The sequence below is a fragment of the Rhipicephalus sanguineus genome, unplaced genomic scaffold, assembly GCF_013339695.2.
Source record: "Rhipicephalus sanguineus isolate Rsan-2018 unplaced genomic scaffold, BIME_Rsan_1.4 Seq1192, whole genome shotgun sequence".
Classification (NCBI taxonomy): domain Eukaryota; kingdom Metazoa; phylum Arthropoda; class Arachnida; order Ixodida; family Ixodidae; genus Rhipicephalus; species Rhipicephalus sanguineus.
Genome location: NW_023614464.1, coordinates 45,825 through 60,001, shown reverse-complemented (window position 1 = coordinate 60,001; position 14,177 = coordinate 45,825). Strand labels below are relative to the sequence as shown.

Here is a 14,177-nt window from a genome sequence, read left to right as displayed (position 1 = left end):
CGGAGCGCAAAGTTGCCGTTTCCTCAGGCGCCCTCTTTTCAAACAGAGGCCGGTTCTCACTCTCGTCCGTGGGCGGGGCGTCTGCATGTTGACGTCGCGGAGACATAGCATGCTTATTGGCCGATAGCCGGATCAGATGCGCTTCTTGCCACGGGGTGCCGCCACTTGCCCGCGCCGCACTCCTCAGTCTGCTAACTTTACACGGTAGCCGCACTCGTGCGTGTGAATCACAGCGGGAGAGCGATCGCGTTTCATGACGCGCGCTGACGTAACTTCTTACCCCCGTGCCATCCCTCCCTGTCTAGCTTCCAGTGCGCTCGTCGGCACGAGATAAGAGAGAAAGCGCTGAGAGCGTGCGCCAAACCCCCGTAACTCCGCTGATTCTTGACATATTCGAGAAATTTTTGCGGCAATCTATTCGGGAGGCAGTAAACTCCGATACTAAGGTCATTAGATCATTACTTGGAAAAGTGGTTCATGACCCCTTTAAGTCACTATGCAACTTCATCTTTTTTTTCTTTGGTGCAAGACTGGACACTTTTCAGAGCTCTCGGCTTGTGACCAAAATTTGCAATGGGGCCTGTTGTGGGGCCGTTTAAATCACTGCTGCAACATCCTGTCGCAACGTCCTCTTTTGTTGTGCTTTGGTGCAAAATTGGACACTTTGCACAGGTTCTGACTCAGCTGTGATAGTTTTGTTTTCTCATTTGAGAATGAGCAGCAGATTGAAATTAGACAACATACTCTATTTCTCCTTTGCCCACTCTTGGGTTCATGCGCTGCCTGCTTGCAACAGAGGAACAACAATCTAATTTCCCTGAAGCAACTAGTAGCTGCGACTTCTGGCCTCAAAGTGCCAGGAGGCTGCAACAAATGGCACGAACGTGCATGCCCACTGTTCCTCTACGCCCCATGCAGTCGTGTATTCTTTCCCCTGGGAATTGGTATCCTTTGTATTTGCAAAGGTAAAACAGGCCCAACTTAAGGGGGGATGAGGGTCTCGAAAAAACTTTTTTTATTTATTGTCCTATCTTAATGAAAACTGGTGTGCATGTGTATAATTGAATGGAGATTTCAAATCTGCAAACAGATTTCAAATATTTCATTTAGAAAGGAAGTTATGACAAATTTTCTCATTGTAATTAGGTAATTCCTTACGGGTCGTTATGGTAACTTAGAATACAAAAAGTTCCTTTTCAGGACTACGTGGTTCTGCTAAAAGGTCCACCTCACAGGCTAAAGCAAATTAGATGTCAAAACAGCTGTTTCTTTGGTCAGAAATAATTTTCAAACTTGGAAGACAAAAGTTAGCTTCCAGTAATTAGCTGGTACTTATCAAATAATTACAATTACATCAACGTTCAGAAAAAAAGAAAAGCTTTAGCCTGTAGTTCAGGTGCTGCTGAAAAAAATGATACCAAGTTTGTTTAAATATGTTCATAGAAACCTCCTCAAAATTTCCGTAAGGCAGATTCACTTCACAAAAATAACAATGCTGAGAAAATTGCATTTCAAGATTTAAAAACATTTTAAATTTAATTTTTTGAGCATGTAAGAAAAAGAAAGGCCATTTTGCCATAACATAGTATTTTTCCAGAGCATAATTTGGACTACAAATACCTGAAATAGTGATTTCTAAAAGTTGACAATTTTTACAATTTTTTGCTATTTTAAGACCCTCGTCCCCCCTTAAAGGGACTGTCTACCGCTTGGAAACATTTTTTGGATTCTGTTAAAAGGACTGTTTGTCACATTGGTGGAAATGACCACCATGCTCGTACCCCATAAACAAGGAATTATATTTTTAATTTGGTGCTGAAATTGGTTAAAAAATTACTGCAACTGTCACCCAGTAGCGATGTGTGTCAGCCAATCCATGTAGGAAGAAAACCCACACAGGTAGGCTCATTTTGATTGAAAGCAAAAAATGTATTGCTTAAAATTTATTTTGTGCCTTTCTGGCAGCTTTACTTTGCGCCATAGAGTAACTTTTGCTCTTTTATTTTTCACAAGTTGAAAGGTGATGCTGCCTTCGAGTTCGGCTGCCTGAACACGATCGTGAGACCCTGCATTAGTCGTGCATGTGATGCTGTCTTGTTTTTAGTATGTCTTTTGGCCCAAGCAATGGAATCTTCCTTACCTCAGTAAGGAAGCATTCATTATAGTGAGGGACCCGCGGTGAATTGAGGTTTCCATGGTGCTTCCTCGCCCGTCATGGTATTCTAGTGGCTATGGTGCTTGAATGCTGACCCACAGGTCGTAGGATCGAATCCCGGCCACGGTGGCCGCATTTCGGTGGAGGCAAAGTGCTAGAGGCTTGTGTGCTTAGATTAAGGTGCAGGTTAAAAAAACCCCAGGTGGTTGGAATTTCTGGAGCCCTCCACTATGGCGTCTCTCATAATCATATTGTGGTTTTGGGACGTAAAACCCAAAAAATTATTATATTATGGTGCTTCCTCAGCATTTCCTCAGCATAGGGTGCATGAGGTACCTTTATGTGCAAGCCCCTCCTGGACCTGAATGAGTTTGTCACCTCACTGCTGGCCCACATGATGTTTGCTTGTGCCTGCACGCTGTCGCCCACCTGCGAAGAAACGTGAGCCTCGCGAGTATGGCGCTAGGCACCAGCAGATTATACGTAGTCACGAAAAATAAGCATCTTGGGCAAACAGCAGCGCAGCTAACTTCACAGAATTCTCGAATCATGCCTGTGAGTGTACAGACGTTCATCTGCAATAATAATAATTAGGGGTGTGCAAATATTCGAAATTTCGAATATTTTTCGAATAGTGTTTTCTATTCGATTCGATTCGCACTGGAATTTTGCTATTCGAACTATTCGAACTTCCCAAAAACAAATACAGTCAACGCCCGATTGAAAGTGACCTCTTCAAATTTTCAATATGCTCCACCTCATCACACTCTCGTATTGCGGCAAAGCTGCCTTTCAAGCCCCGTTATGGTCAAACTTTGCCAAGAGACAACGTCCGATTGGAAGTGGTCCTTAGATATTCAATATGCTTCACCTCATCAAACCCCAGTATTGCGGCAAAGCTGCCTTTCAAGCTCCGTTACGGTCGAACTTTGCCAGGACACAACGTCCAATTGGAAGTGGTCCCTAGATTTTCAATATGCTTCACCTGATCACACCCCGGTACTGCGGCAAAGCTGCCTTTCAAGCTCTGCTACGGTCGCAAATGTATTAACTCAAGAAAACGCTGGTTCCAACATGGAGATGAAAGATGTGGCAGAGGTGGGGTCTCAATTAATGCTGTTTTGAACCTTTGGGCAGGAAGTCCGAAAAATTGGAAGCCGAAGGTTTTTAGCATCCAAAATTTCAGATGTTCTTATATATCGACGTCTACGAGGCAGGTTTGGAAATCCGGACTTGAAGGGAGCACACCCTTGTCCGCCACATCAGTTGGGCTTCCACAGAAGTTGAGAGAGGAGGAGAGGCTGAGGAAATGGCATCTATGCCTATCACGTGTAAAGTGTTGTCGACAACACTTTGGTTGCACCATAAATACAATTCGGCCTCTACATTGCCTCATTCTTGATAAGACAACTATGAAACACCACCCCGCCAGTGCTTCATCAACCTAGCGAAAAGAAACACTTTCATGTTGCTATCTCATAAGAATATGCTTAGGAATCCTCTCTAACTTTTTTTCTGCAGTTTTGCTTCGAAGTATTCGAAAAATATTCTAGGAATATTCGAAAAATATTCGATGAGATTCGCACTCACACTTCAATATTCGAATTCGCTTCGCACCCAAAATTTTGCTATTCACACAGCTCTAATAATAATATCTCGAGTTTAACATCCCAAAACCACGATATATTAATGTTAAAAATGAACTAACCCTGCAAAAACCACATGTGCTTCCAGTTTGTGTCTTACACCGGCACAACAATTGCCCTCACTTCAAGTAGCCAGTGTTGCGTGCCTCCCTACACAGTTTGAAGAGACAATATGAAAAAAAAAAAAATGCTGTTTTAAAAATTTCTTCCCTTGTTCCAGAGAAATCACTGCAAGGTTAGACACTTCAGACAGTATGCTTTCTATTGTGATACCCTTTGTTCTGAACTCCCGTAAGAGAATTCAAGCTGTAATTCTCCAGTGGCAGGCTCTCTCCGGCTGTGCAACTTCAGCTGGCGGATTTTAGAGCAAGATATTGTGAAATCGTTGCTTCAGAGTTTTCCAATTCGGTACACCTTGTGTCAAAGATGGTCACTCTCAGAGGCTTTGCATAAAGTTACCGTAACCGGTGGCATTTATGAACTTAAGAAAGCTGAAGAATCCATTTACGGCTGGACCTTGGCAGCTGTGCTTTCAAGCTGTCTTTTCTAAATACGCATGGGTGTTTGACCTTGAATTATTATGCTGAACATGCAATATGAAATTGAGCATTTGGCATGATATCTGTGCCAACTCTTTTGAAAAGCTAGGGTGCCGTAACTGCTCAGGTGACATGAACAACCAACCTAAGTCACTCCGACTGTTGTTTTTGGTGCCACATTGAGCATTCCTGTGTGATTATTCAGTATTTGAGTCTCTTAATCATTAGCATCCAAGTTGCATTCGGTAAAATCAAGCTAGCGCTTTGCCAAAGGAAGCAAGTGTACTTACAGAAGATGGCAACGTCGTCTACAGGCGCAGTGTTTAAAATGTAGGGAGCACTCAGCTCATGCCCGCATTAAATTTAACATGCGCATGTGTGACACCTTGCAACAACAGAAATTTTTATTGTAAATTTTTGTTGTTGGGATTGACCCTCTAATAAATTTTTGTTGACAAGTCATAAAATTGGGCTGTTACATTTTTCCAAACATTCTCTGATGTCGTAGTATGCCTTAGAATTGGCCACCGAGTGCAACATTTAAGCTGCCATGCGTTGTTGCGTTTTATCGCTCCTTTACTGGTTGTTATTGCTAGCGTCCACGCCATCTATTCATTGCTGAAGAACTTGAAGTACTGCCATGCATGCTGCAGGTATCCATTCGCTCTGGCACAAGAGCATGGAGGCCTCCGACACTAGATGCAGTACATTCTTGACAAGTAATTAAGACGAAAGCTTATTATTCTTTACGTTAAAGTAGCAGTTGCAGGGATTGCCCCCTACTCTCACTTATTCATTTTTCAAATTGTAATCTTTGTTCCTGACATTGCTTTCTGTGTCTCATCTTGTAGACACTAAATACAAATTAATTGCCAAACTCTGTTGGTTAGCTAACACTGACTTTTTGTGCCAGAGATTTTCACTTCTTAAAGTAATCGAGCTAATGTGACAGCACACTACTTTCTGCCGCAAAAGATCTTTAATACACTTGAAAAAAATTTGCAGTTGAAAAAATTGGTCGCGTATCTGCGTGCTGCGCTGCAAATGTTGTCGAAAGACGGTAGTCTTCTGCGGGCCATACTGCATGAGTCCTCCTCCTCTATGTTGAATGGCCGCACCTGGCTCATAGCGTCGCATTTGCAGCGCAGCCCAAGAAACACTAGCATTTTCAGCGCAGCCTAAGAAACACTAGGGTCTTTAGAATTACGTATCTATGTGTTTTCTAGTAAAGGAACACACCACCTAGTACTTACGTACTGATGTTGCGCCTCAGATATGCGTAATATTTGCTTTTTGATCGACAATGTTCACAAGTATGAACACAGCTACCAGTTCAAGATGGCTGGGCGTTCAGCAAGTGTCTAAACTTTGGCCGGGTGGCCGAATCGGGTGACAGACAGACAGACCAAAGTTTCTGCGTTTAAGTTCGCGAAGAAAGACTATCGTCTTTAAAAATAATCACCTAATATATTCACAATGTAATAGCAAAAAGTAGTAATAATAAGGATGGTGAAATGAGCTAAAAAGCTGAACTGCTCTTTCTTGCTTTCTCTTTATGCTATGGTTCACATTGTTCCATGTTTTTTTCATGTTTCTTTAACATTCATTGCTCCATTAATTTTGTCTATTTCCTGCAGGTGGCAGATCTCAAGCTGGTGCACTTGACCCTATGGTGATGCATTCCAGGATTCAGGTGAGGGTTGGCGGTGTGTTGTGTTGTGTAATTGACATGTTGTGGACACATGAAGGTGTTAACTTAAGAGCAATGGTTTTTTGCAAAGTTTGTTTTCTCAATTACATGAAACATGGACCTTAGTGGCATCCCTGTATTCTTTCATGTGGCGTTTATTTTATAACTAGCACTTTTTTTTGTGCCAGTTAAATGTTGCACAAAATATTTGCATATGTTGCACACTGATTTCTTTCTTTTCTTTTCCTTTTTTTTAAGGTTATGTTTTTTCTTGTTTATCAAGGTTCCTGAAAAATGTTCAACACAGGAAAAAGATCCGTGTGTTTTATGTTTCTCATTAGACGCTCCCATTTGTGATGCACAGTAATATTGAATGTGCGCAGTGAAAGTGTGCTAAAATATCAAGCCCACATACTTGTTCTGTGAGGGTTTCTGTTCCTTGAAATGGGTGACATAGTGGCAGTCAATAAAAAATACTCGTTTCTGAATTGTCGAGGAAATGTGTGCAACTTTGAATGGGAGCAGTGTTTTGCTAGACTGTTTCTTGTCTCTTGTCATATTTCAGTGCGCTACTACAAACCCCACCTGCCACAGTGGCTCAGTGGCTGTGGTATTCCACCGCAGAACACGAGGTCATAGGCTCAATTCCTCGCGACAGCAACAACAGTCGCATTAAGTGGACTGGTCAGAAATAATTCGGAGCCCTTGCGTCAGAGCCTCAGTGTTGCTTTGGGCATTTAAAGCCTGTCAGTAAATCCGTTTTCCTCATATTTTTGCACATCTGCAGCAAAGTAATAGTAGTGCATACAGTCAAACACGGATATATTGAACTCGAAGGGGATCGCGAATTAGTTCGATATATGAAAAAATCGATATAAAAAAATACAGGCCTCGAGACCTTACCAGTGGCGGACGATCACCTACAATTGGCGCATTCAAGAATGACAACTAATTCTACACACACGATGCAACAGAATGTTTTATTTGCGCGAAAAAAAAATTGCTTATCTTGGCCTGCTTCTTCGTCTTCGAAATGAAGTTGAAGACGCTGGCCTCAATCTTATTGAGACTGTCCAGGTGCGACAGCCCGGTTCACTCCATGTTGCCGCATAAACGGCGAATCGAGCAGAACGCTGCTGTCACTTCAGCGGTGGAGTATGCTTGTGTAGCCGCCACCTCGTCCGGACGATCTTCGTCACCACTTGAGCTGTCGGCCTGGGCATTTGAATGGCACCAAGCAGGTCAACCTTCAGCTCACCTTGCAGGACTTGATGATGCCCTGGTCGAGCGGTTGCAGCTTCGCTGTCATGTTGGCCAGCAGAAACTTCAGCTCGATGTTTTTGAGCTCGCAGGGGAGCACGCACGCAAAAGAGGAATGTGGTAGTATGCGACAACTCACTGAAGTGAACTCCGCCAACAAAGCGCTCCCGATCAGTCACGATGGCGGCGATGGCTACCCGGGTGCCCGGGCTACCTGCGAGGGCAGCAGTGATGTACGAAAGGCGCGAGCTGTGGTTGGCTGAGCAAATACGAAAGGGTCGGGCTGTGGTTGGCTGATCAAAACTCACAAAATAGCAACAAAAAAAAAGAAAGAAAAGGCGAAAGGAGGAGGCTGGCGGCTCCTTCGTTCCTGCTTTAAAAAAAAAACGAAAAGAAAAGACGAAAGCCGCCTGCTCCTTCGTTCCTGCTCTCCGAGCCGACGGCAACACAGAGAAAGCATGAGAGAGAGAGAGGGAAAAAAGAAAAAAAAAAGCCGTTCCACAAGTAGGAGAACGCACCCAACAGGAGTACAGTCCAAGCCCTCTCGCCCGCTTGTTTTTCGAGCGTTTCGGGTGTCTGCTGAGGTGCAGTGCCACGAAGGTTGCGGGGCTCAGCGAGTGCTGAAGTGCGCCTTCCAGCTCGCACGGCGTTCGATATATCCGATGACGGGTAAAAATACCGTTCGATATAGACGTGTGAATTTCTATACTTTTACAAAGGATTTTCAAGGGGATAATTTACGAGTTCGATATAGCCGAAAATTCGATATATGTGGGTTCGATATATCCGTGTTCGACTGTATTTGTAGCACACTTATAGCACAGCGGTCTCTTTTGATGAACCACGAAATTTGCCGACACGCATGGAAAGTGCTGAGGAACACCACTCCTTTTCAGCCGACAGTCAGTTACTTGTTTGTCGTTATTTATAAAGCGAGAGCTTGAGCACCTCCCCATTCTCTGTTTTGTGCAGTCCCTGTGGTCGGGACCCGGCCCCTCACCGCTCGAGCGCCTGCTTGAACAGCAGAAGCAGTGGAGAGATGGCGCTGCACAGTGAAAGCATTCGGTCCTCCGCCCCCCCCTTTCCATCTGTGAAGCAAAGCACTTGTTGGGAATGAGGCTCTTGTCACCGGAATGCCTATATGTTCAGTCGCCCAAGCAGTGTGGCAAGCAAGGCCGCTGGCTGACAGCAGCCAATGGAGCACTGGCCCTGCCAGCAGAAGGAAACTCTTTTGGCTTTCGGGAAGTGAGCATCGAGGTGTGACTTGAGTCAGCAGAGCACCCAGGCCTAGCTGAAGTGTGCAAGATTTGATGTCTGCATGCTTCTCAATCAGTCCTGGACATGAAGTGCTCGTGAAGGAGTGTTAATTCGAGTGACGGGCATCCTTCCTGGCCATCATGAGTAGTCAGTGTGGCTCAGGTCGGGTTTGTCATGTTTTATTTGCCTCCTTTTCCCAAAGTTTGTGCGCGTACAGCAGGGCCCATGGGCAGTCTCCATGGGGGTCTTGTGCTAGACCACGCGTGTTTGCCTGCTACGAACGAGAATGAAAGAAAAAATTTCAGATTTTCTTGTCTTTCTTGTTTGGCTTGGTACCTTTCCATGTAAGTCTCAAAAGCGCAGTCTTCAACACCATAGCTGTGCACATCAAAGACAAGATTTACTTGGTTTATGCTTATCATTTTTATGCCTTCCTTAAATTTCAAGTGCACTATATATTTTTTTTTACATTATTTGTGTGGTTCACTGTTTGTGGCTGCAGAAACAGGGTAAACAGGAAAGAAAGGCTAAAGTTGAAGGTGTTGTGAAGCTTAGCTCAGCTCTGCTCTGAGCAAGGCATAGCTGTGGCTCATGAAAATTGTTGCTCAGTTCTGCAGGCCAGTTCAACTATTGTAGCAGTACAAATCTTTAGTATCAGGTTTTAGCTATCTCACCTGAAACACTGGACAAAAAATGGCAAAAGGTTTTGTTCAGCCATGCCTTTTGTTTTATTCGAACCTGAACCTTTTGTGAATGTTTTTAGCATTTGTTACGCATACTTTCCTGTGCGTGCATGTGTTTGAACACTTGTAATACAGCATAACTGAGACGCCAGAAAGAGAGACACTGTTTTTTGTAGGCTTCTTTTTTTTTTTTTTTTTGCCTTCGAGCACAGTGGTACGGTTCAGTGCACAAGATTTAGGAAACATCGTATATGCCAAACAGTAAATTCTTTTTGTGCCATATCTCCATGCACTTGCTGCTTTTAAGACTCAAGGGTTGCCCTCCAGTTTTTCTTTCTTTCTTTTTTTTTTTTCCATAGGATTGGGTCAAAGGGATTCTTGTCATGCATGCACGTACAGATATACTGCAATTTCTTTTGTACAAGCAGCATTGCTGTTGCCACAGCTTTGTCTGCAATGTCCTTGTTTTCTGGTCAGCAGGCTTCTGTATTGTGTCTGTTATTTGTCTCAGTTGTTTATAAGGGCATTGCATTGCCTATGTGAGTGTATGCGTTATCTTCAGTGAGCTCGGAAAGCACACAGTGATTTGCCAGCTGTGCAAAAGGCTCTACATTTCAGTCCTTAAGGTTTTATGGCAAATGGTACTTTGAGTTTTTCATATACATAGGTCATTGCTGATCAGATCAAGTAAAGGGCAGCTGGTTGACATCTTTGTTTGTTTGCTAATTTTGTTGGTCATTGCTTAAAAAGTTATTCAAACGATTTATTGCTCATTTTCATCTGTAGATTACGTGGGCACAAGTGGGCACTTTTTGTGCACTTGTTGCTCATCTCGGACACAGTGCTTGGCCATGACAGCTCCAGCTTGATGTAAATTGCGCCACAATGCACCAAAACGAGCCTAGAAATTTTATCGCATCTGCAGTTCATGCAACCCTCACAGGAAGGTATGTTCTTACACACAAGTAGAGGTCAGCATCATACAATTGAAAATTGTGGTCACTGGCGTAAAGCAAGACAAACAAAGTATGAGTATTCTAAGATGGCTTTATGTTTTTCATAGTGTCGAATGTTATCTAATGTGTAAGTGAAAAGTGATTAATTATATGTACGTACTCTCTCCATATATGATTTTGTATGTTTTTGACTCAAAGCACTTCTAATGAATAGTGTTTTTGTGGAACAACAGATCATTCAGCTGTAATATGCCGACACCAGCGCATTGTCAAAAAGTAAATTTAATGAAAGTTCTATCCAGCTAGTTGCAAAGAGGTGTGTGTTTTTGGCCAAGTGTTGTATTCTTTTGGAATAAAGTATAAATTGATGGCAGCAACTGCAAAAGCCAATTTGTAATATTCTGTATACCTTAGTATTTTTAGACAGATTTACTTAAGGTGTATTCAAATGGTCGCTTTTAGATTCTTTAGAGCTCTTTGAAAAGTGGTGGTGTGTTTCGGTGGTTGAATTTAAGCGCTCCAGCAATGTTGGGTAGGTTCTCTTGGACTGTGAACCTCCAACTCTGAGTGCTCCCAACTGCTCCGATTTCAAATTGTGAGCATTTGCACGACCTGACTGAGGGGCTTGGGTAGCGTGTGGCAGCTTCCAATTGCTACTGCATTATTGCTGAGTGACACAGCATCAACTGCAGCAGCAGGAAATGGTGGAATCAGTCTTTGCTTCATCTCGCCTCACGTTGAGGACGAATTATTTGAACGTTTTCATCATTATATGAGTTGTTTTTATGGATCCGAAACACCTCCCCTGAAATTTTGTTTTCTACCTACCTGGTGACATGACAGCAAGTAATCTTGCAGCCGATGATGGCATATAAAACTAGATCTCCGGAAAAAACATCAGCCTGGCGACGCTTTTGCAATTTCTTTTATAACAGCGAAGCTGTTTGTGGCTAGGTTCTGGCAGATCACGTCCGCGGACAAAATGCATAGAACAAGATCTCGTCTGGTGACAAAACAATGCGCAGAACAACAATTTTCGGCGGCGGGTATATGTCGGTTTATAACACTTTCTGTGAAGGCTAGGTTGAATATTGTAGTGGAAAGAAAGACCTCTGCAGGACATGATGCAAAATCCCCCTGGTGCCCTCTTGTACAAGTTTCGCCACGTCAGTCAAGTCTAGGCACTGCATTGGCACGGTCGTCACGAACAAATATGGGACAGCCACGCATTTTGGAGCTCCTCGGGTGTTGACACAATGCGCGGCTCACGTCGGCGCTTTGAAGGACGCGGACGACAGCGGACAGGAGTGCGTCCTCAATATAGTCGATGATGATAATATAAGTTCACTATAGCAATATTCACTAAAGCAGACCCACCATAGTCACAGCTTTGCTGGCTTCGATCTTCACAGTAGTGGAAGGGCTCTGAACTTTTACGGGCATGTCATTGCAGTTATTCAGGCAGCAAAAAAACATCTCTTACATTTTTTCATGTCGCTTGCATGTAGTGGCACCGCAGTGCAACAGCGTGGGATTTATGAAGCAAAAGATCTACGACAGAGTTTGCATGTTGCATTGATGGTCATTTAGATATCTTGTGCATGCGGTTTAAAGAGATGACTGTGTTCACACATGTCTGAGCAGGAGGCTGCCATTTCTCAATTGTCGCACACAAATGTTTGCAAACAGTTCTGTGCCGAGCACGTCGTGGTGCTGCAGGTGCATTGCTCCTGCTGAAACTGTGCGTCTGGCACTCCTATTGCAGGCTGCCCACGCATCCACCTTCTCTGAACCAGAGCGACCAACCGAATACACCATTACGTCTCGCAAAAAAGAAAAGCTTGTTTGGTTCATACTCAAACTTGGCCACTACTGCACTTCACATAGATGCACCAGTCTCTTTGCTTGTGATATGTAGTTTTTTTTTTGTAGTTAACAAGTTTTCAGAGTGAAAGTGAGGGCACACCAATTTAGACTGGTCGGTAGACAGGGACACCTAAAAATATGACAATGAAATGTCAGCCAGCTGTCCTTTGTTTCATCTTATCCAAAATAATCCTCATGCTCCTCTCATGTGATCACTTAGTTGAGAGTGTGCTTTGTTTAAAACTTCAGAATGTAAGCACTATAACTTTTTTAGTCAACTAAATGAAAACCCATGTTATTGTTCCTGCAGGATCAGTCAGTCTCTATACCATTTTTTTTTTCTTAGAAACTACTGTATTTTTTTTTTCAATATTGTGGAGCAATGTTTCTGTTGAGCAGCATAACTAAAATGTTTTGAAGTTATGGTTCCTGCCTGATGTTGGGTTTCAAAGTACCCTTGCAACATCCAAATAAACTTTTCCTTCACTATAGCAGAGAATTTCTTGCAGTCAGTAAGCTGCCTTGGAAGTCTCATCTTCCATGTTTGCCACTGCTGCTGATATGAAATACTGTCTGTGCATGGTTTTCTTATTCATATTTGTTTTGCACACAAAGTAGTGTGAACTAGAGCACTGCACGAACCGTAATTCTCGGCCCGGGCCCGGCCCGGACCCGGAACTCGTTCAAATTTACCTGCCCGAACCCGGCCCGGTGACTCAAAATGAGTCCCGGGCCCAGCCAGAACCCGAGAAAAAAATCCCGCCTACCCGGCCCGGCCCGGCCCGACCACAGATCAGGCCCGACTGAGGCCCGAATCAGTAGTCTAGGTGGCGTTGCCCGAACATGGAATCGACAGTAAGGTGTTTTAAGTGGCAGATACCTACGTTTGTTGGCGTGTTTCGCTAACAATTATACTTTAACATACGGTAATTTCTTGTAAAAAGGGGCTCGCGGTGCAAACACTTGAGCGGACATATTGGATACAATGAATGTTTGTTCGGCAGTGGTATAGTGTACCCATCGTGAAGGGCGTTTTGTAGCAGACATTGTAGCAAGGAAAGTGATTTGCAGTACGAGTTCAGTTTCGATAAGGAGTGCAATAACAACAAAGGATGGATTGATGGATGGATAAACTTTATTATGGTCCATCAGAACACGCTCTAGCACATTGTGGGCAACTCGGACATCGGAACAGAAAGACCAAGTCTCTCTGCTGCGTCGCGGGCCCGTTGGACTGCCCATACAGCTGTTCTTCTAGCGCGGAGCTGGTAATAGCAGCCTCCCATTTAGACGGCATGATGACTTCGCCGCCACGTAACACGGAGCACCGCCAGAGCATGTGTTCTAGATTGGCTTGGCAGAGAACAAAACGCTCACTTCACTCTGTTTTTATTGCACTCTATAGCCTATTGAAATTTATAGCATGCTCTAACCACAACGCCAATCGTGCACCCTTCTCGATATGTAGCACCTGTTTTCACCATTGTAGCACCTTGCCACAGCAAGAGAAACAGAGGAAAAAAAAAAAACCAAATTTGTGACCGTATGCTTTAAATACACTAATCTAGGTAAAGGTATGGAACAGCGTGCACCACGTGTATGCGTATAGGCGGCCGAAAGGAAGAAAAAAACTATTTGTCATAGCATTATTTTCATATACCACATGTCATTGCTAGTGTATATATATATATATATATATATACAGTCTATAAGTTGCTTATGGCATAGTTTATAGTTTTTTTAATGGCACAAGGGGTAGTTTATAGTATACTTCTTCACATGTTATTGCGCGGAAAATCGAGGTATCAAGAGATTCAAGAGATTAAGCACGCCATGCGCTGTTGCATCACACATCCTGCCGCGCTAAAGCTTCTTGCACTGCTCGCGCTGGCCGCACGGGCGCACCACATCTGCCTTGCCAATTGCGAAGGCGTCGGCAGTCGTTCTTAACTTCGACCACTGTAGCAAATCTGAGATCTCTTTGTGGACCTCTGTAGAATGACCATAGCTGCCCAGCTCATCCCTTCACTTCTCTCGTTCTCGAACGTCGTGCCTCTCTTTGCCTCTCTTCAATGTCATCTATAAACCTCCTATTTGAAGGCTTTTCCTTGCAATTTTCAGCACT

At 43.7% G+C, this 14,177-nt stretch overlaps 1 long non-coding RNA gene across 1 annotated transcript; it reads left to right on the top strand.

The window, feature by feature from the left end:
* The first annotated feature begins 5,889 nt into the window (after positions 1-5,889).
* Positions 5,890-12,541, top strand: LOC119376421 (uncharacterized). Its single transcript, XR_005180566.2, has 2 exons — positions 5,890-6,033; positions 8,263-12,541. It is a non-coding gene; the product is annotated as an uncharacterized LOC119376421 (long non-coding RNA).
* The last annotated feature ends 1,636 nt before the right edge of the window (positions 12,542-14,177 follow it).